This window comes from Pogona vitticeps, chromosome 3, assembly GCF_051106095.1.
Source record: "Pogona vitticeps strain Pit_001003342236 chromosome 3, PviZW2.1, whole genome shotgun sequence".
In the NCBI taxonomy this organism is placed as follows: domain Eukaryota; kingdom Metazoa; phylum Chordata; class Lepidosauria; order Squamata; family Agamidae; genus Pogona; species Pogona vitticeps.
The window spans coordinates 28,522,997-28,544,009 of record NC_135785.1 but is presented as its reverse complement, the minus strand read 5'-3'; the positions used below and the strand labels follow the sequence as shown (position 1 = coordinate 28,544,009).

General features: G+C 39.9%; 1 long non-coding RNA gene across 1 annotated transcript in view; it reads left to right on the top strand.

The window, feature by feature from the left end:
* Positions 1–19,113, top strand: part of LOC140705524 (uncharacterized) — a 44,156-nt gene extending 25,043 nt beyond the window's left edge. The window contains exon 2 of the long non-coding RNA XR_013542951.1: positions 1,182–19,113. This is a non-coding gene — a long non-coding RNA (uncharacterized LOC140705524). The remainder of the gene's footprint in view (positions 1–1,181) is intronic.
* Positions 19,114–21,013: the final 1,900 nt, after the last annotated feature.

Here is a 21,013-nt window from a genome sequence, read left to right as displayed (position 1 = left end):
ACTGATCATCCAGACTTCAACACAGGATTTCTTTGAAGTCTTATTTCTCAAACATGGAAGTCTACCCATGTTGTGGCTCTCCACCACTACCTGCATTCAACTACTGTACCATCACAGGTTCTCTCTGTCTGTTTCTGCCCTCATTCCATTGGAAGCTTCACTGAGAGTAAGTTTTCTATCCTTTTATGGAAACACAGAAGGCACATCATTGCTACATGTAGGCTGTGTTGAAATATTCTGTGGCAACCTGTCCACATGGAATTGCCGAGCAAGCACATTTAGTGGTTCAAAGCTAGCTATGAGTCAGGATGAGTATTTTGATTCTATGTGCCAAATATGAAAATCTTGACACTCCAGCCAAGCTTCTCACCACCTATATGCCCATTATATCCAAGTCTCTATTTCATCCTATAAACCTTTCCCAAACCTTGCATGTTACTAGATACAAATAACTATTTAACCTATCTGGAAGTTGAGTCATGGCAACTGGACTTCTTTCGTCCAGTTGCCATGACTCAACGCCCAGTTAATCTCACCTGGATGGCTGAGAATCTTTTACAGACGTATAACTACTCAATCTGTAGCCTAGGAAGAAGGGATGGAATGGGGGAGGAGCCAAATTAAACAATATCCACCCTCTAGCCCAGTTTAGCTTCATAATAAATCTATGAATAAACAGCTCGAAGGGCCATACAATACTAAAACAAGTAAAAGTGGTGCTACTCCTTCCAAAATGATATTATTTATGTTTCATTTTTAAAAACCTTATTCCAGAAATCTAAGACTTACAGAATGCATACACACAATAAGCTCATATTCCTCTCTTCTTGCTTTACAGAACTGCTGCTTTCCTCAGGATAATATCCAACTAAGCTCCCAGACAACAGTGGAATTTTTTTAAAATTGCTTTTTCCCTGGGAATCCAAGAGTTAGCATTATGTCAGAGCTTGGAAACAGGAATGGTTGGAGTACTATGGGAGCTTTTGTTAAAAATAATAATAATTCCTAAGCTCTATAGAAACCTGCCATGCAAGTCTCTTGCAGCAAAAACAACAAGAGACCAAGACACCTTAAATAGTGAAATTTTACTAAGGTACTGTCAGCTTTTACCCTCTGCAGAGCTGCTTCGTTTTCTTGCATCTGTCTTCATTGACATTGATTTGTTCTTTCTGTGTTTGCAGTTGTTTTGTGAAAGAGATTTCTGGTGTCCCCCAAGAGGCTCTAGCCAGGCTCTCCCCACAACTGAAATTTCCGCAGTAACTGGAAGAGGATGACTCGATCCTTGCGTAACTTCCTGTCAGCATCATGGCTGCGTCCCTAGGCTAGAGAAGGTTTGGCTCTTGCACCTCCGTCATGCCATGCCTTCTCCTTCTCTTTAAGAATACTCTGCCAGCAAGATCAGCTGGCAGGAGAGGACACACCTGCAAGCAGAAGAATGTTTTGACCAAATCTCTCTACACTGGGAATGGCAAGGCCTGAGGACTCCAGGGCTAAATTCAAGCACCCACATCCCAAGTCAGTCCAAGTCTGGCATTTGCTGAAAATAAACCATTAAAAAAAGGGGGAGTGGGAGAGAAAAATATATCAGGGAGTGCCTGGATTGGCATTTCTGGGGGTTTTTTGGGGTGTGTGTGAGGGGTAGGGGAGACATGGGAGTGCTCTCACAAGGCTCAGAAGTTTAAAACTGCTATTTCAAGGGCCTCTATTTTGGCCAAAATAGGGACTTTTTAAAAACAGAAAACTACTTAGAAGGCTCTGGCGTGTGCCTGGAGACCACAAAAATGCTCAGGGAGCGATGTGGTCCATGAGTGGCACTTTCCTTACCCCCATCTATAGCCAGCATATGTTTGAGACTGCAATATCTTTTATGTTAAAAAAAGGGGGGGGGGAATGAAGAGATATTTTTAAAAAATTGTAACTTGAAGCAACTATCTTCTTGGGTGGATTGAAACAAAACATTAGCTATTTACTTTTTAAAGTGACTTTCCAAGCTCAGTGTACACATATAAAGAAACGTGAATATTGACATCAAGCAATATTTTACAGGTAGCATGTCATTAAAGGTAAAGGTAAAGGTTCCCCTTTACAATTTTTGTCCAGTCGTGTCCAACTTTAGGGGGCGGCGCTCATCCCGCTCTTCAAGCCATAGAGCCAGCGTTTGTCTGAAGACAATCTTTCCGTGGTCACATGGCCAGTGTGATTTAGACACGGAACGCTGTTTACCTTCCCACCGAAGTGGTCCCTATTTATTTACTCGCATTTGGATGCTTTCGAACCGCTAGGTTGGCGGGAGCTGGGACAGGCGACAGGCGCTCACTCCGTCGCGTGGATTCGATCTTACGACTGCCTGGTCTTCTGACCCTGCAGCACAGGCTTCTGCGATTTAGCCCACAGCGCCACCACGTCATTAGAGGAGGGAATTCTTAAGTGCTGAAAGATGTTGGATCATTATCTCCTGCTTTTTACAAACTAGCTTCTCTAGTTTTGTAATTGATCATCAGCAGGAAAACATTGACTTCACCTGCAATTATTTTTTGACCCCCCAAATAAGTTCAGTTTCTAACAATGTGCCACCTGTAACACATATTTTGACTCTTATTTAATGTGGCTGTTCTCTGCCATAAGGTACCACACATTTTCAACAGTTTTGGTCCTTCCTGGATTTCATTTCCAGAATAATCATGTGGGACTGACCTTACTCATTGTCTCCTAATCAACATGTCTGGTACATACAAAAGAAGGCATTTTCAGGAACGGTTCCTAACTCATGAAAGGAACCTAACTCAGAGCAGATTCATCGTCACCCACTCACCCACACACCTTTGCCTAATTTTAAAAGGGATCTTGAGACTATTCTGCCCCCCCCAGCATCTTCACATTAGAGCTTGTGATGATAACTGTTACTTGTTTCTTGCTGACATACTTTTATGATGCTATTTTATTGTTTGATTATAGTTTTATCTTCAATATTGTTTATATGTAAGCAGCTTTGAGTTTACTTTGTCTGGGAACAGTGGGCAATGATTACTGAAGTGAAGTAAATACTCCCTACCCTCCTCTGTTTGCTTGGAAATGTGCCCTTCCTTATGTTGACTTATATATATTACACACACACACATTCACATTCAATAGACTTAGGGCAGGGCAGGGGAAATTCTTCCCCACATTCTCCCAGTCCATCTGCAGTCATGAAGGAATACTGGGCATTACTTTTAAAAGTACCCAGATATACTTTTTAAAATAATATATTTTAAAAATGCTTCTCTCCATATTATATTCAAAGAAAATTCAGAAAGCCTTTTAAAAATACAATTTTAGTATTTTATAGTCTATATTTTTACTAGGTATTTTATCTTTTGCTACTATGTTTCACATTCACAGATTATGTGGGTGTTACTGGGGCTGTTTGTATCTTGTTGTTATGGTTTGTTTGCCACCCACTGGGATAGATAGATAGATGATAGATAGATAGATAGATAGATAGATAGATAGATAGATAGATAGATAGATAGATAGATAGATAGATAGATAGATAGATAGATAGATAGATAGATAGATAGATAGATAGATAGATAATCTGCTGCCAGAATTTGTATTCTGAAGTACTCTTTCCCTCTCAATTCACATTCGCTGTGTGCATATATTTCCATGCTAATTGACTGCAAATGGAAAGCTTCCTGATTGGCTGCTGTAACTGTGGAAATGAACTTAATTTGAAGTATCAGAATGTTAAATTCACCCCCAACAAACAGCAAGAAAAAGAAGCTAGAAATTAGAAGCAGACCAAACAAAAAGCATGGGTGGTTAGGGATTTTGTCACAGTTTGTCATTGTTTTTACTGAGGAAAGCCTTATGCCATGTGGATGGAGAGATAAAACTAATACCATCAGCACTAGATTAGGCACTTTTTAGGGAACAAATGCTTTGTCTGAATGAGCCCTTAAGGAAACAAAACGGTTTTGTGGGGTTCCATGATAGCATGCTGAATACAGCTTCATCCAAAAGAGGAATCAAGGCAAGAGTGAATTTCACAAGGCACTTTTGGAAGCCAAAGAACATGGAAGAGCTTCCTGTCAGGCCCAACTGGCCTGACTGTGCAGCAAAGAGTAAATGTTTCAAACAGGCTGAGAGGGATTTCAGCAGTGTCCCTTAATTCTGTTTCAGCAAGCCAAAATGGGCTCAAAGCCACATTGGGATCACAGTGAATTCCTGCCGACCCGAATTTTCTTGTTTCTGCCTCATAATCAGAAAGAACACAAGACATGAAAACAGTCAAGGATACACCACAGCATGATGTGAAATGATTGAATGGATTTACATGCTTTGCAAGACACTGTTGCAGATAACATTCTTTTCTGTATTCAGCATGGAAAACTGAGATTTCATTTTGGCAACTCAGTGGAATTTATTAAGCTTACTGTACATCATCAGTAAGTTACATTGCTTGCTGTGGTGAATAAAAATTGTTTCCTAAATCTGTTTCTTTGACTTTCATTGTCTCTATATAGTTAATATAAAAATGCAGAGAAGGTTATTTAGGAACAACAGCCTCCTGTAATTAGATGGAGACATCCATAGATATATAAAGTACTATACCAATATTATTACAGTGGTGCCTCGCTTAACGGGCGTTCCGTTTAGCGACGAAATTGCTTAGCGATGACTTCTTCGGAGCATTTTTGCACTTCGTTCCCTGTGGGCGATTTTTGCTTAGAGATGGTTGGGACCATGCCTCACATAGCTAATACTGTAAATTTTGGGTCCTCTGTTTCGCTTAACGATGGTTTAAACAGCCTCATGTTTGCTGTTTTTTAAATGTTTTTCTGTTATTTATAAAGTTAAAGTTTACTGTTTAAAATGTTTGAAATCATAAAGTGCAGTTAATAAACCCTTTGTTAACCAAATTTGACTTTGTTCTGACTCTTTTTTAATTTATTGTTGTATTTTTTTCCCCCATTGAGATGCATTGAATAGGTTTCAATGCATTTCAATTGGGGAACTGCGTTTCACTTAGCGATGTTTCCTATGGCGATTTTTGCTTAAGGACGGCAATTCATTCCTATTGGAATGGATTATCCGGTTTTCAATGCATTTCTATGGGAAACCGCGTTTCGCTTAGCGATGAAATCGCTTAGCAGTGATTTTTTCGGAACAAATTATCATCGCTAAGCGAGGCACCACTGTAATTATTTTCCTTTCTAAATGAACAAATACTTTATGTCACAAATGGCTGTTATTAGAACAAAGGCTTGAAGCCCATGTCACATTGTCCATTTTTGTGTGTTAGGATGCATTGCCTCGTAAAATGGTGTTATTTCATCAATAACCTTATGTTGCTGCTTTGCATCCCTGTGGAACAGTGGTTAAACTGCAGGACTGCAGTCAAGCCTCTGCTCATGACCTGAGTTTGATCCCGATAGGATAAAGTAGCCAGTTCAAGGTTGACTCAGCCTTCCATCCTTCTGAGGTGGATAAACTGAGTACCCAGCTCATTATGGAGGCACTGTGTAGCCTGCATCATTAAGTTGTAAACCAGCCAGAGAGTGGAATAGAATAGAATAGAATAGAATAGAATAATTTATTATTATTTAAATGAAAGTTATTGTTGAAGATCTGAACATTCTGACAAAATCTTGCCCTCTCACCATATAGAGATGATTGAAGACTGTTTTCTCATTTCATGCATGAGAAGGAACCATAGCATGATTTATAAACACTGTTTTGAGTTACTATTTGTTGCGTGATTTAGCCCCAGATAATCAGTGAGTGGAAGAAAATAATTTGATATTAATATTATGAGACAAAACAAATGTGTCATACTGAACTGCTAAGAACTGTTGAACATAGGGTGGAGCAAAACCTGAATATATGTTAGACTTTTACCATAACACAGTTTTAGTCACCTGTTTTATTTAGAAGTATTATCCTGTATTGGGAGCTGGTGAAGGAAATGGACATGTGAATAAGGGAATGACTAGACAGGTATTTGTTCTGCTGTTTCTGCCATGTTTCTCACTGTTCCATTCGATATTTATTCTGACAACTACACAACATTAGCACCAATTGGAAGTAGACTTGATTGTTTAGATGCAAGAATGCAGTATATTGGTGTTTTGGAGTAGTTGCTGGGCATGTCCAAGTGATAAAACTGAAGATGTTCAGAGCAGGTCATGGTGCAGAAGTATATCCTGCTTCCTCATGCTTGCCTTCTGCTTTCAGTGTTAAGGACTACAACTACAATGCAATTTTTAAAATGTATCTTAAATTTGTATTTTTCCCCTCCTAGTTTAATGATAAATTGATACAGCACAAATTCAAATGTTTGCCATCTCTTATCAGTCTGGTGCTATTTCACTTGCTAAATATTTAGAAAAGAAGAAGGGATTTGAATGTCAGTGAAAAGGGTGGTTAAGAGGAGAATGATCATAGTGGAGAAGGGTGAGGGAGAAGGGTTGCCATGTGACATCTGGATACTAGAAACACACTTTCCTAGGATAATCAAACATTTATGTGTGAATCGTGCCAGCAATTTAAATTCTAGGGCGTGGTACCAAGAAGTTTGTGTCTACACAGGAAAATCTTCTGTGTGGTCAAGCCCTCTTTTATCATATCACTTTGAAAGCCGATAGCAAATTGAACCTCAGCTTGGAAATTTTAGTTTTTTGGATTACGATTTTCAGAATTGCCAACAAGCATAGGCTACAGTCATGCTGGCTGGGAAATTCTGGAAGCTATAGTACCCCCAAAAGTAACATTTGTTATCTTTCTGTTGAACTGGGCTGGGGAGATAGGAATAGTTGATTGCAGGGAGAGAAACTTCTTTCTTTCACTCTAAAAGTTATTATTTTCTTACCGTTCACTAACTACAACAAAAGCTACCCTGAGGATCTTCTCCTTTCACTTACCTTTTTGTTCAAATACAGTTGCAGTTTATCACAAATATCTTACATACTACTGATGAGAAGGGTACTAATATAGATACTTAAATAATTAAAAGTAATTAAATAATTACATTTTCTAACTTCTTCCTCTTGATGAAGCACCATCTATATCAATTCACCTGAATACATACGTATTCTGCCTCAGGCAGTCCATTTTGGTTTTCATGAAAGGGCAGCTAATTCTTAGTGATTTAATGTGTTGAAGGTAGTTAATTGTGGGAATATCTACCTTTTTAGATGCTAGGCAGATGTGCATGCTGTTCAGCTGCTAAGTATAATTGGGGAACTTCCAGATCCCTGGTCTTCCTTCTTATGGCTCTTTATCTTGGAATTCAGATTTGGAGTAGAAAACCCTTCAAATGCGACAAGCATCTTGATGAATGCCTTTGAAAGAAAAATTGACCACGGACAGTCCTTCACACACAGGATTGTTCTCCTTAAATAAGGAAATACAATCACCAACTAGGTGGTTAGCTCAGTGGGTTGGTATCTGGCTGTGGAGCCGGAGGTTGGGAATTTGATTCCTCACAGTGCTGCCTGGGAGTAGAGCCAGCCTGTGTAGCCTCAAGCCAATTGGACAATTCCAGGGGCTCCAAAAGAAGGGAATGGTAGACCACTTCTGTGCATTCTATACATAGAAAACCATGAGAAGGGTCACCATAAGTCAGAATCGGCTTGATGACACACACATATTATTAGTATCCAGAAGTGGGCTGGGCCTTTTGAAGTGAAGTCCAGTTGATTAATCTTGGGATTGTTATAAAACTAAACTAAATCCCACATCACTGAAGCATGCCCTCCCTTGATCAGGTGCATTAAATATGGGATCATAGTTGGCTTTAAAAAACAACAGCAGCAATAGGGCTCAACCAGGGAGTACAGGTACTCTGTACGTAGGCAAACTTTTGAAAATTTTACGGAGACTAAAACTTTCTTGTTTTAAAAGGAATGTGTTTTGTTTTTCTTAGAAAAGAAAAGGGCACATAAGTTTCTTTTCCAAGAAGGAACTATGTCTTAAAATGCATGCAGCTTCATGTCTGTCTCTATGCATGCACCCTCATTCTATCAAATAAGTGTTACTGCTTACATGAATATCAGATGTGGGTGCATGACTTTTGGAATTCCTGCTCAGGGGAGAATTGCCTGCCTTTGTATGCAGCTGTGATTTCATCCAGAGTGTATACATTGTAGATATATAGCATTTTCCCTTAATAGATTCCAGAAATGTTTGTTGCTAGCAGTAAATTTTCAGGACTAGATAACAGCAGCAGTGATGGTGGTGAGTGCGCAACTTGTATTTATTTCAGATGCTTAGCATTTTCTCTCCAGTCACGTTATCTTTCAGTGACTTTCCCAGAGCTGCATGCAAGCTAACTTTATTTGTTACTGTCATAGATACGAAACCCTTAAGCAACCATAAATGTCAAGTGTAAGAACTAGGAACATTTAGATATTTTCTTTCTATTACAGCTTTTGGCAGTTGCTAATCTCGGAGAAAGATGAAGCCCATTAAGCACCTAGGAATTTAAAATAAATGATGCATAACTCAGCCCATGTGTGCATTTTAGAAAAACATTTTTATGCCTCTGTAGTGTACAACAGTTCAAGTCCAATGACATTTTATTTTGATAGTCTCAATATGTTTCATACTAGACTTCAAGGCACCTGGAAATAAAATGGTTTCACTTCTGGATGAGCTAATACACTGTATCCCCAGTAGACCAACAATTTATCATAGTCACAATTTTATTTTTATTTTTAACCCAATATATTGTTGCTTCCCAGTGTTTGTTATTATTTCTGAAACATTTACATTTCATTCTCTACCGAATCACTGCTGCCTCTCTCTCTCTCTTTCTCTCTCTCTCTCTCTCTCTCTGGTTGTAAAACTCATGGAAACAGAGCTGGCAGAAAGGTTCTCCTGGACCATGTTACTACAATAGAAATATCAGACTCCTCCCTTCCGCACAATGCAGCTGTATCCTGCACACTCTGTCAAATTGTTATGCATTCTTTTGGGCTGGAACAAGCTCATCATCATTATTTTTTTTTAATTTAGAAATGAACTTTAGTATCATTTGATTTCCTTTTGAGGTTTGCGGCCCAAATAAGAACAGCCTGTTTAGATAAACAGTTTTTGATAGTAATAAAGTATCATATTAGGATCCTGCATGCACCAAGGAAAATGGCAGCAAACCGAAGTTGTGAGAAATGTGTTATAAGATTCCTTTTTCCAGGAATATTTAAACTCCTCCACAAATATGGGAACTAGTGGGCTTGCCAACAAAATACAATATGGGAGATAACCCTACTATGGTCCTCCTGTTGTTGTGGCATAAGTGCAGGAGATGGTATCTTTTCCGCAAGATCATGCCCAGGCATTTAGCTGACTGAGGAATATGTCCTTTTAGAACGTCTGAAGGTCTTCTTTTGCCCAAGACTGTCTGCTTAATAGGCCTACCCTAGCTTGGGAAGTGCCTAGAGGTAGTCCATTACTCCATTCCTGTTAATTGTTACAGTGTTTGAAGAATAACATGCTGCCATTTCTCATTGTAGTAATGTGAATGTTGCTTTGTAGTACAGCTTGTTACTTTTTTTGTTGCTTCCATTGATGGGAGCAATAAGAGCTGGAGAAGAATTAAGCTGGAGAAGAAAATTGCATAAATTTGGGAAAAAATGTCAACATGTATCTAAAATAATTTTAAATGCCTGTAAAAAGTAATTTTTAAAAGTAACTAGAAAATGTTACTAGTTATACATAGAACTTTGTTCCTGTTTGCTACACAGATTTTGAAATTTAACTGTGTTATACTCTTATTACCCAAAAAAGAATCTTACTACATATAACTAACTATATAAGTTAGTTACATGTAGTGAGATTCTTTTTTCTAGTAAGATTCTTTTCTCTCTCTCTCTCTCTCTCTCTGTGTGTGTGTGTGTGTGTGTGTGTGTGTGTGTGTGTGTGTGTGAGAGAGAGAGAGAGAGAGAGAGAGAGAAATTTGAAAAGTTACTTCTGAGGGCTACACTTCCCAGTAATCACCCAGCTAGCATGGCCACGTGGGGGGGGGGGAACTAATGCTAATGAAGTTGTAGCTGGCTGGATAGCTCACTGGGTTGCAGCAGAAACCATTATTTCTCAGCGCTGGGATTGTCCAGCAAAGCCCTACTGTGTGTCCCAGCTACTCAGGGACGCACAGTATCTGGTGAGAATTAAGGAGGTGTTTTAATTTTTAAGCAGCTGCTGCCAAGCTCTGGGATCAGTCGCCACAGAAGCTGACCAATGGCCACATTGTAAAGACCTTGAACTTTTTAGGAAGTTTTTATTTAATTCTATTTGATGTAGTTCCAATTGCTTCATTGGGTACCTTCTGATTACTATTTTAACTTCTTCTGCTCTTGATTCTTGAGTAGTTATAGTTTTTAAATGGTAAATTTCTTATTTTGCCTTTTTCATCGTCAGCTGCCTTGACATCTTCTTGACCTTTCATCAGAGTATGCCCTGGCTCCTATGTAATTCTCACTCAGTTCATCTCAGTTCGGGCAGCTTCCCCATTTATTTCACTGGAATGTTGTGCACAACTCTCTCTCTCTCTCTCTCTCTCTCTCTCTCTCTCTCTCTCTCTGTGTGTGTGTGTGTGTGTGTGTGTGTGTGTGTGTGTGTGTGTGTGTGTGTGTGTGTGTGTGTGAGAGAGAGAGAGAGAGAGAGAGAGAGAGAGAGAGATGAAAAGTTACTTCTGAGGGCTACACTTCCCAGAAATCACCCAGCTAGCATGGTCACTTGGGGAGGGGGTGCTAATGCTAATGAGGTTGTAGCTGGCTGGATAGCTCACTGGGTTGGAGCACCTGGCTGAGGCAGTATAGAAATATTGAAAACAAACCAACAAACAAAGCCAATGTCATGGTAATCAGAGCATTCCCTGTGAACCAGATGTTCACCATGCCAGATAGCAGTAACAAACTCAGTGCTGGAAAGCTTGTAACCACAACAGACTCTGGGTGGGGTGTAATGGAATGTCAGTGCATGGTCTCCTTTCCCATTCCTTTTCTGACTGGCAGACCCCACTTTTTCAAGCTGACACAACTGAATCTGGCCTAACAACCTACTCCTTTTTTCCCCTCACACATGGAGCCAAATTAGCATACCATTAGATGCAGAGCCACCTACTTATTCCAACAGAAGCTTTTCACTATCCACATTCTGCAAATCAGCTAGCTTTTGTTTAGTTGTTGAACATCAGCAGATAAACACAGACTTCATTTGTATGTCTGAGTTCTCAGGTGTGTGGCTTTGAAGACTTTACATGGCTGGAGGGAAGACATAAGAGCAGGAAATATACATTTCCCCCTAATATGTTGTTTGGCCCTTGAATGCATTGTGCCTCCTAGAATGGGTGGAATTGAGCTTGGCGTCAGGAACAGGCAGGCAACCAATGGCTGAAGCCTTAAGGATGACCCACTGTCCACCCAAAATGCTGGCTGCAGCTATGAAGGCCCAGTATTTGTCTCATAATGGAGCCCAAATAGTTATGGATGGCCTATTTTTAAGCACCAGTTTAGCATCACTGGCACTACAGATTCTGCAAGAGCTTCTGTTTACATATCTTAAGTGTCATTCTTTGCTCCTTTTTGTAACACAAGATCAGGCTTTCTAGCTGGCACTCTCCAGAAGCTCTGAACTGTAGTTTCTATCATCCCTAAACAACATGACCCATGCTGAGCTGGGATACTGAGGTTTATGTTCCTGACTAACTGGAAGGTGCTGGTCTGGGAAGGATGCATAAGATGAAATAAATCAGGTGCAAGGATGCCTGTTTTAAGTACCTTATTGTCATGGCTATTTAAGCTACTAAAGCAGGGATGAAGCCCACACAATATGGTCTTCCAAGAGATCAATGACCAGGGAACTGTCCTCCTTGCTTAATCTGCTACCTGAGGTAATTTCTCACTCTGCCGGATGGTAGGGCCAGGTCATCTCCATAGAGCAGAGAAAAAAGCATCCAGCATCATATGTGCAGATGAAACACAGCTGCATGAGCTTCTTTCCACTGTACTTTGTGTCATATGCACACACAGTAGGAGCATTAATGACTGAATTTTCAGTGGCTATCCAAGGGTGATATTTTTAATAAATGCTGCATATCGCAGTGAAAGACAGGAGGAGAAAGAAAGAAGGAAAGAAATAGAAAGGTGGGATTCCCCCCACCCCCTTGCATCTTATGCATCAGTGCATGAGTAAACAGATTAAATCCAGATGAATGAATTCTCTACTACCAGCAGAAAACCAAACATGCCATTCCCGCCTTAGGACAAAATTTCATACATCAGCTTGAATGGGAATACTCCCCACCCCCAACCCCCCTTTTCCTCCTTTAGGAGATCTATTTCCATTGTTCAGCCTTTAGCTGTAATTGCCAATTTGGTCATTTCTGTCCTCAAGATGCATTTGACGGTATTGAGTCAAGACAGCCTCTTTGCTGGCAGAGAAGGACAAACATTAGTGAACATATCCCCTGACTGCTTTGGTGTAACCTTGCAAACGAACATCTGAATCCTTCTGTCCAAAGAAAATTATGTTTCCCAGTTTTGCTTCAGACAGGAGAGTGCAAAGACTCACTTAAATTGTCGATACCTGTTAGTCTATAGCTGACACAGTACAGTACCTTATCATTTGACTGTTCCAGGGTGAGAGTCCACATTTTGTCTGCCACCGAATATTTCTACTTTGAGATAAGAAGCTTCAATTGTCTTTGTGAAGGAAGGGTGGGATGTAAATGTAGCAGGCAAGCAAACAAAATATGTACATTCCTTCTTTTCCAACAGAAGGAGCAACACGACCAGGGTGGGGGAGTAAATCCAGTGTAGGGACAAGTGGAGTTGTGGATCTACTACCACACCCCAAATCCTGTCAGCCTGCTAACATGGAGAGCAAACCTTGAAAAAAATTACTTTTTGGAGAAATACATGTCCCAGGATCCCCCAAACACCATGGCCAGTGGCTTTGCTGACTGAGGGATTCTGGAAATTATGGTCCAAAAAGTAAAATAAAACCTCTAAATTCTAGTGGGGAGGGTTTGTTCCCCCCTCTTTTTTGTCTGTGACCCCAGCTCTAGCTAGTCTAGCTGAAGTACCCAAGGATGGGATCACCTGAGGGATCTGCCAGGCTTTTGACCCAGCCCATTATCTACATGATATTTACCCATAGGATATGCCCTAGGTCATGTCCTCCTGTCTTCTGTCACCAGCCCCAGTTTTCCATCCACAAAGACAGTGGGCAGATATCAGCTCCTTCTGGCAGAGCTACTCTTGCAGAGTGGTGTCTCTTCCAATCCAAACCCCTCCAGTGAGCTAGTTGTAGAGCTGGAATTAAAATCTTGGTAAAATACTTCAAGTTAAGCTACCTTAATTTATGATGACATATAACCCAGTACTAAATCAATGGGACCAAGCCATAACAAGCTGCAAGTTGCTTCTGCTAAATGATTTTAATGGCCCCAAACATGCTCAATTCTTTGTCGGAAAGCGACCATTATGCAGAAATCATTCCATTTAAACAAATACGAATAGGCTATACCTCCATAGACTGATCTCAGTCTGTGATCATCATGTATATGTATCTAGAACTATCCTGACCAAAATGTTCCCCATTAATATCAATCAGAAAAGTTGCTTCACCCACAGAAGCCAGCATGCTGAGGAGCCCAGGTGTGTAACAGGAACACTTGTGGGGCTTTGGATCAGGAGGGACATCTTTTGAAACAGTTCTTAGGTCTGTGTAGATCTGAATAATTAAATTATATGTCATCCTCCACAACCACAATAGAACAAATGCTAGAGGGGTGTCTTGATCAACACCCCCAGGCTCTTGATCTCTCTGCTAAGGATGTCTAAGCTAACTCTCTCTCTCTCTGTTATCCTTTTGTTTGGAAAGTAAAGGCCTTTTCATTCAGGAAGGCTTTTGACATTTAAAGTGAGTTGCTGTTGAAGGTGTTTTGATTGCCTGGATGCTGTTCCTTCTTTTTCTTTTTTAGTTTTTTTTAATGTTTCAGTTGTATGTGTGGTTGCTGGGAATGGACTGAAAGCGAGCCTTCCAGCTGTCCAGACTCCTTCTGTTTTGAAGGTCTGATATTGTGAAGTGACTTAATAAGTGAGCCATTTCAGGATATCAGCAAATCAAACACTTCTTTTGCTCTTTAGCCAGAGGAGCAGGTGAAGTGATTTTTTTTTTTTAGACTTTGATATAGAGTACCATTCCTGATGTGCTGCATTACTTATTTAAGAAAATATAATTTTTTTTCCTTTGCTGTATCTTAAAAGACTGGTCAAGAGACTGAAGGCAGTTTCTCAACTGGCCCTTCAAACAAGGGAAAGAACAATATATATATATTATTGCTTTGTAACTGAAGCAGCACATTAGCAATGGTAAACCCTAAGAGTCTCAACTTCAATGTATTCTCGAAGGCTTTCACGGCCGGGATCTGATGGTTGTTGTGGATTTTTTGGGTTCTTTGGCCATGTTCTGAAGGTTGTTCTTCCTGACGTTTCGCCAGTCTCTGTGGCCGGCATCTTCAGAGGACTGGAGTTCCTACTCCAGTCCTCTGAAGATGCCGGCCACAGAGACTGGTGAAATGTCAAGAAGAACAAACAACCTTCAGAACACAGCCAGAGAACCCAAAAAATCCACAACAACCATCAGTCTCAACTTCATTTATGTGTTTACAAAACGTTTTGAGGACTTCCTACCACCAGTGAGACACAAAATTGAATTAGAAAAGGACTTTGAGGAGAAAGCCAGGGTAAAAATATTTTAAATACATTTTAAAAAATAAATAAACTAGAGTCTGATTTTTCCCCCCACTTCCCTTGCCCCTCCACTGAGGACCAGGGGAAGTGTTCAATTTGCTGATATCCTGAAGTGACCCATTTATTAAGCCACTTCACAATATTGGAAATTAAAACTTAAACCTGGAAGGCAGGAAAGAGTAAATAGAGTAACTTGGAATCTTGATTTGGCAATAGGTATAGAATGGACGTTAGCATGTTATTGTTTCTCCTCTTCTCCATTAACCTCAATTCCTCTTTTCCTTTTTGTCACCCCCTTGTTAAAAATAATTTAAAAAAAAACAATATTGGAAATTAAAAATGAAAAGAGATGGACCAAATAGAGTTGCTTGATCTCCTATATGCCATTTGGGTGCAAGAATTGTGTCAAATAGCATACTTTACCTCTAACTCAACCTCAAGTGACTCTATTTAGCCTGCACAAGCCAGCTCCAAAATAAGCAACATAGATGAGCCCTAAGCAAATACTGTATAAATGAATGAATGAACGAACAGATGGATGACAATATTCCGCCCTGTTAACCTCCCAGTTTCTGTATCCAGATATTCTGAGTCTCATTGCTGTGTTAACACTAAAGACAAGCAAAATCTCCCTGGCTCCTTTTTTTAAAAATAGCCAACAAATAGTTTTGTAATTTTGAATCTCTGCTTCTTAGCATAAGGGGAAACTCCATTCTTCCCCTAGTCTGAACTTCAAACGACCTCTGTGACAATTTTGTTTTAAATAGGGTTTCTGGAATGTTGCCTGCAGCAACGAACCTTTAATAATATTTTTAACAAGTTATTTATAAAATTTGCTGCTTCTTTCAAAAAAAAAGAATTCATCTGTGAAGAAAAAGAAAAAAGGGAAACTATTTCTAAGTTTAAAAGCTACCGTATTTCTTGAGATGCTATATTTCCTTGTCTCGTTTATTCTCATCCCGATAGCACTGCTCCGGACAGTTTCCCTGCTAAGGGAAAGAAAACAGGAAGGCAGACATTCTGGCCTCACTGGCAAGAAATGTACCAATCTTTTTAGCCCCTTCTGCGTGACTTCTGTGAGGCATTTGAAGAGTACAGGTGTGGTTTTCAAAAGTCCTGACAGCAGAAGGAAGGCGTGTCTGTGAGCATTTGAACCGTTTCTGTTTCTTATCACAGAGGCACAGGAAATGAAGGAATGTCTTTCATTCCAGCTATGACTATTGCCCAAGACGTGTGCCAGCGAGCAGATTACCCTTCTTTGCAGCCGCAGTGAGTTGTATTAATATACACAGAGAAACCCTGCCAACCCTCACAGTCATATTTCCTGTCACGTGGAGCAGATGACACATCAAGGGGAGAGTTCAAAGAATCAGGCTGAACGGTGAAAGATGGAAGAGTTTATTAAGCCTCTTTTTAGTCTGACATCTTCTCAACCCTGGCTTACAAAACACATTTCTGGATGCAAAATGACTCTGTGCATGCTTCAGAAATTGTTATAATAAATTCCAATCACAACAGTAATTTCCAGGAAGGAAAATCCAAAAACTGAAAGAAAGAAAAAACTGTGCAAAGAATAACTGGGTATTATCCTTGTATTTCTCATGTTAGTGCTGACAAATAAGACTATATTTATGCCTGCCCAATATTCTATTATTATCTTCCTCTTCTTTTCGTATAGTTTGGCTATTCTGCCATTTTTTTTTTTTATTTTCCTCCATCAATAATATAAAAAAATTTATTCATAAGGATGGCATTGAGATGTTATTTTGGGCACGTATAACTGATATGGTATTTGTGGGTGTGTAGGGCTGGTATGGATTATTTAATTCTGCTTTTCCCTTAAGTTAAAAAAGCACCAAGTAGTCAAATGAGATAAAATAAATTAATCACAAAATCTGTTTCACACTTTTTAATTTTCATGTTTCCTTTTTCAAGGTTTCAGCTATTTGGCAAGGCTTGTTTTGGAGAAAAATCACATCCTGTTGTGTATTTAATTACCCTTGTTGATGTAGCAATCCCATACCTCAAGAAGAGGGGATTATTTTTGCTTCAGGCCTGAATCCCAGCAGTGTTCAAGACCAAGGGGACAAGGCATGCGGTGAGGTGAAGGACATGCGGTGAGGTGAAGGACAATGTAGGCTGGCCAAAACAAAGTATGCAAAGGCAGATGTAATTCTTACCCATTCACCAATTTCCCCACTGAACGTACAAAACAAAGCTCAATTCTACTCCTGTCTCCTCAGGAAACATTTTCAACCCTGCTCAATTTCAACTTGCACTTTTCCTCTCTATACACTGCAGATGAGTTCTATACATGCATTTATAGGAGAAATACCTTTACACTTCCTATTATCTTTGATTACGGATTGGAGACAAAAGCAGGAGATTATCCATCCCTACTTCACCCACTGAAGGAATACTAAACCCCACTATATATCAGTTGGATAGCTTAGTGAAATAAGCCTCTGGCTACAAAGCCAGAGGTTGGGAGTTTGATTCTTCACTGTGGTTCCTGAGGAGCCACGCAATGTAGCCTGCACAGTCCCAGGGCACCCCCAGGGAAAGAAAATGGTAAGCCACTTCTAAGTACTCACCCCCTAGAAAATTTTTGAAAGGCCATCAAAAGTCAGAACTCACTTGACAGCATACAATTATCATTTATTATTAAGCTCCACTGTGGGATTTACTTCTAAGCAGATATATCTAAGACTCCATTGCCAGTAACTTAGGACAGAGCCACCAAATGCAAATGAAACCAGCTATTCATGTATTACATTTCCACCATTTAGATTTTTGCAATTTCTGTGGGGTCAGGTATGGTGACCCAATGTTGGAATGGGTCCTTATTTTTGTCCCAGTAGGTTACATTGACTGGAATAAAAAGTACCTCAATGGTAAAAGTAGTACATTTGTCCTTGACTCTCTCTCTCTCTCTCTCTCTCTGGTATGCAAAACAAACACCTGTGCAGAGCGAAAGGATGAAATTCCAGACATTGTTTCCTGCTCTTCAAGTGACAGTGTCACTTTCCTGTATTCTAAATTTCAAAATATGCATTAGTTTGTATCAGAGTATTGTGCAATTTAAACACATGGACATTTATGAAATATAGATAAAATTAAGAACAAATTAAAATGTTAAGATAATTAGACTGTTTTTGACTATAAGCGGACTACTTCAATAGCATTATCTTGGCCATTTGCTAGATCTTCTTTTGTTCATGTGGTGGGACATAAATTGTATGCACAGAAATTAAGCCCAGCAGATCCATTGGAATCAAGGGGACTTTGTTAAGTGTTGACTTCACTAAGGTATGGGAATCAGTTGGCCTATGGGCTATAAGTAACACACCAAGGCCATTTAGTAGGTCCCCAGAGTAAAAGCAATTTTAAAAAAGCACTCTTCGCTTCAAAACAAAACTTAATGTACCAGAATAGAGCTTTTTAGCCCCCCATTTTATTGCAGAATCCACACAGATTGAGGTGTTTACAAAAAAAAAAATCCCCAAATACACGTCCACTGTATATCCCTCTCCCTTCAGTGCTGTAGCTGAAGATGTTTTTGAAAGCATAAACAGAGGGGGACAGTATCCTGTGAAGGCATTCTATTAATGATAGCATAGGAGGATACAACTTTGTATTAATAAAGGGGAAGTGTGCACCTTTTCATGAATCAGTGCAGTTTTAGAAGAGGAATGGAGCTCCATAAATGGATGAAAAAGTGGACAATATCTCCAGATGGTCCCAGTGGAAGGGAGCACCTTATATATTACTGCATTGCTTATGTGTTCTTGTGTTATTATGGTTTTCTTTAGTTATGGGGGGGTGGTCTTTTTTCTGTATCTTTTTCAGTGTTTTTGTTTGTTTGTTTTTGTTTTTAAGAATAGTAAGACATGGGAGGCTGGGAAAGGGTGATTCTCTGTCCTGAGTTCATCCCTCTTACACTCCCACAAGGGCTGGATTCAGTCCATAGCTTACCCATCAACCAACTACATTTTTAAATGGTTACGTACAAGAAGGAAGAAGCTAGGCTGTGAGCCAACACCAGGCCAAGTATGAACTGTAGTAAACTTCATATATGAGTTGTCCAATAAAACTGAAACATGGCAAACTTTTAGGGCCAATTGTGTTGAAAGTCTCTGACATCACTATTTTCAGAATTTATGGAGAGTTGTTATTTGCGCATACTTTTATAGTTCACATCTGGGGGACATGCCAACTCTTGGGATAATATCAGCCAGACTTCCTGCAACATTTGCTCAATCAGCAAAAGAGCAGTTGGAATATCTGTGCAATCTCTTGCACAGTTCACTAACAGATTGGGTGGACTGGGTGGTAAACAGAAGAAATGGGGAATTACCTGCTAGATGAAAAATGTGATGCCAACAGAGAAGAATCAAACTGTATGTTAGATCTCAAGCTAATGATTTAATCCGGGTTGTTTTTAAACCCATCCTGATCCTCAGGGATTTATCAATAGGTGCCAGTGCCAATTTTGAGCCTTTCAGAATTATTATATCTTCTGCAAGGGTGAACTTATTTAGTTGGAGCAAAGGCAAGGAAAAGTAACATGGCCGTTCAAGTAGATTCAAACACAAAACCCACTTGAACTGACAAGAGCAAGTGGATTACAAAAGGAGCAAGGTGGATTACAAAAATGGATTACAAAAAGTGTTTGTGAGATTTTGACTGATGAATCACCCAGACACATCCATTTACCCAGGAACACTGGAGAATTAAAGTAGATTTACCTGCAGAACAGGCACTCGAGAGGAAAAGTGTGAGTGAATATTTGGAGATAACAATAGAATTTGGGTAATTCAAACATTTGAAATCCAGTCATACCATGAAAAAGGCACAGTGCAATGTTGCACCTGGGTGGGTCACTGGAACCCTTACAACTGGAATAGGGGAAGCACAGAATGGTAAGGGGACTGCTTAGGTGTTTTTGCTTGTTTGTTTGTTTTTTGATAGTAGCATAATTCCCCAAACTATGTAAGTTACTGTTCACTTCCACTACAGGAATACTCCAGACTTTGCTGTGTCTCCCAATTGTTTTCATCCTAAGTACAATTCTACAGTATTTACAACAGGACTTGCTTTTCAGATAGCTGTCCCAGAAACTTCTTTTAGTCCTGAACTAACTGTAACTAATTGCAGATGCTTATCTGCACTCATGTAACAAAATAGAGAGAGACTAATCATGTTGCCTGGGGCAGCAGGGTCCTGTAACAGGATATACAGCATTAAAAAGTATTGAAGGTGTATGTATGTGGGGGGGGGGACAGGAGGGATGGACTTTTGACATAACACATCTTCTGCCTGTGACTCCTTGGGCCATGCCTGCACTTTTAAATTCACCACAACCCCACTGCTCTTAATTGTAAACTTGGTACATCAACTTAATAGGTCACCTGCACACTCTGGAATTCTCTTTTCTTAAATGTTTATATTAGCCTGAGTTTAATATAACTATGTGTTACAAGACTTGTGGAAGTCTTCTAAGACATAATGTTGGCCTTCTGTTCCGTAGTGACAGCTGTGGCCATAGGAGGGGGAGGTAGCAATTACAGTGGTGCCTCGCTTAACGACGTTAATTTGTTCCAGCGAAATCGCTGTAGAGCAAAAATGTAAAGCGAAATAAAAAAGCCCATTGAAATGCATTGAAAACCGTTCAATGTGTTCCAATGGGCTGAAAACTCACCGTCCAGCAAAGATCCCCCATAGGGGCGGCCATTTTTGGGTGCCTGTAAAGTGAAAAATGGCTCCTAAACACAGCGGGGAGCCATTTTGTACACCCAGTGGCCATTTTGAAACCCAATGATGAGCTATTTTTGTTCGTTGTAAAGCGAAAATCTGTTCCCGAAGCAGGGAACCAATCATCGCAAAGCGGAAAAACTCCATTCAAACCATCGGTTTGCGATTGCAAAAGCAATCCCCAAAACATCGTCGTCAAGTGGATTCGTTGTTAAACGGGGTAATCGTAACGCGGGGCACGACTGTATTTATTTACTACATTCATGTCTTTGGCTATTTTTTTGTCTTTTCATGTGTGGTTGAGTGCTCACACCGGAATGAGCACTCAACACCCATTCGCTTTATAAAAGGCCTTCTACTAGTAGAAAGTAATAGTGCTGAAGTGGGTTTATTGATGTGCATCAGCACAGCTGTCTGCATCTCCTTGGGGTATTCCTTGGACATTGTCATGATGAGGAGCTGCACTTCAAAACTTACCACTACACCACTGCTATTAATAGTGCTATCAGTGCACTAAC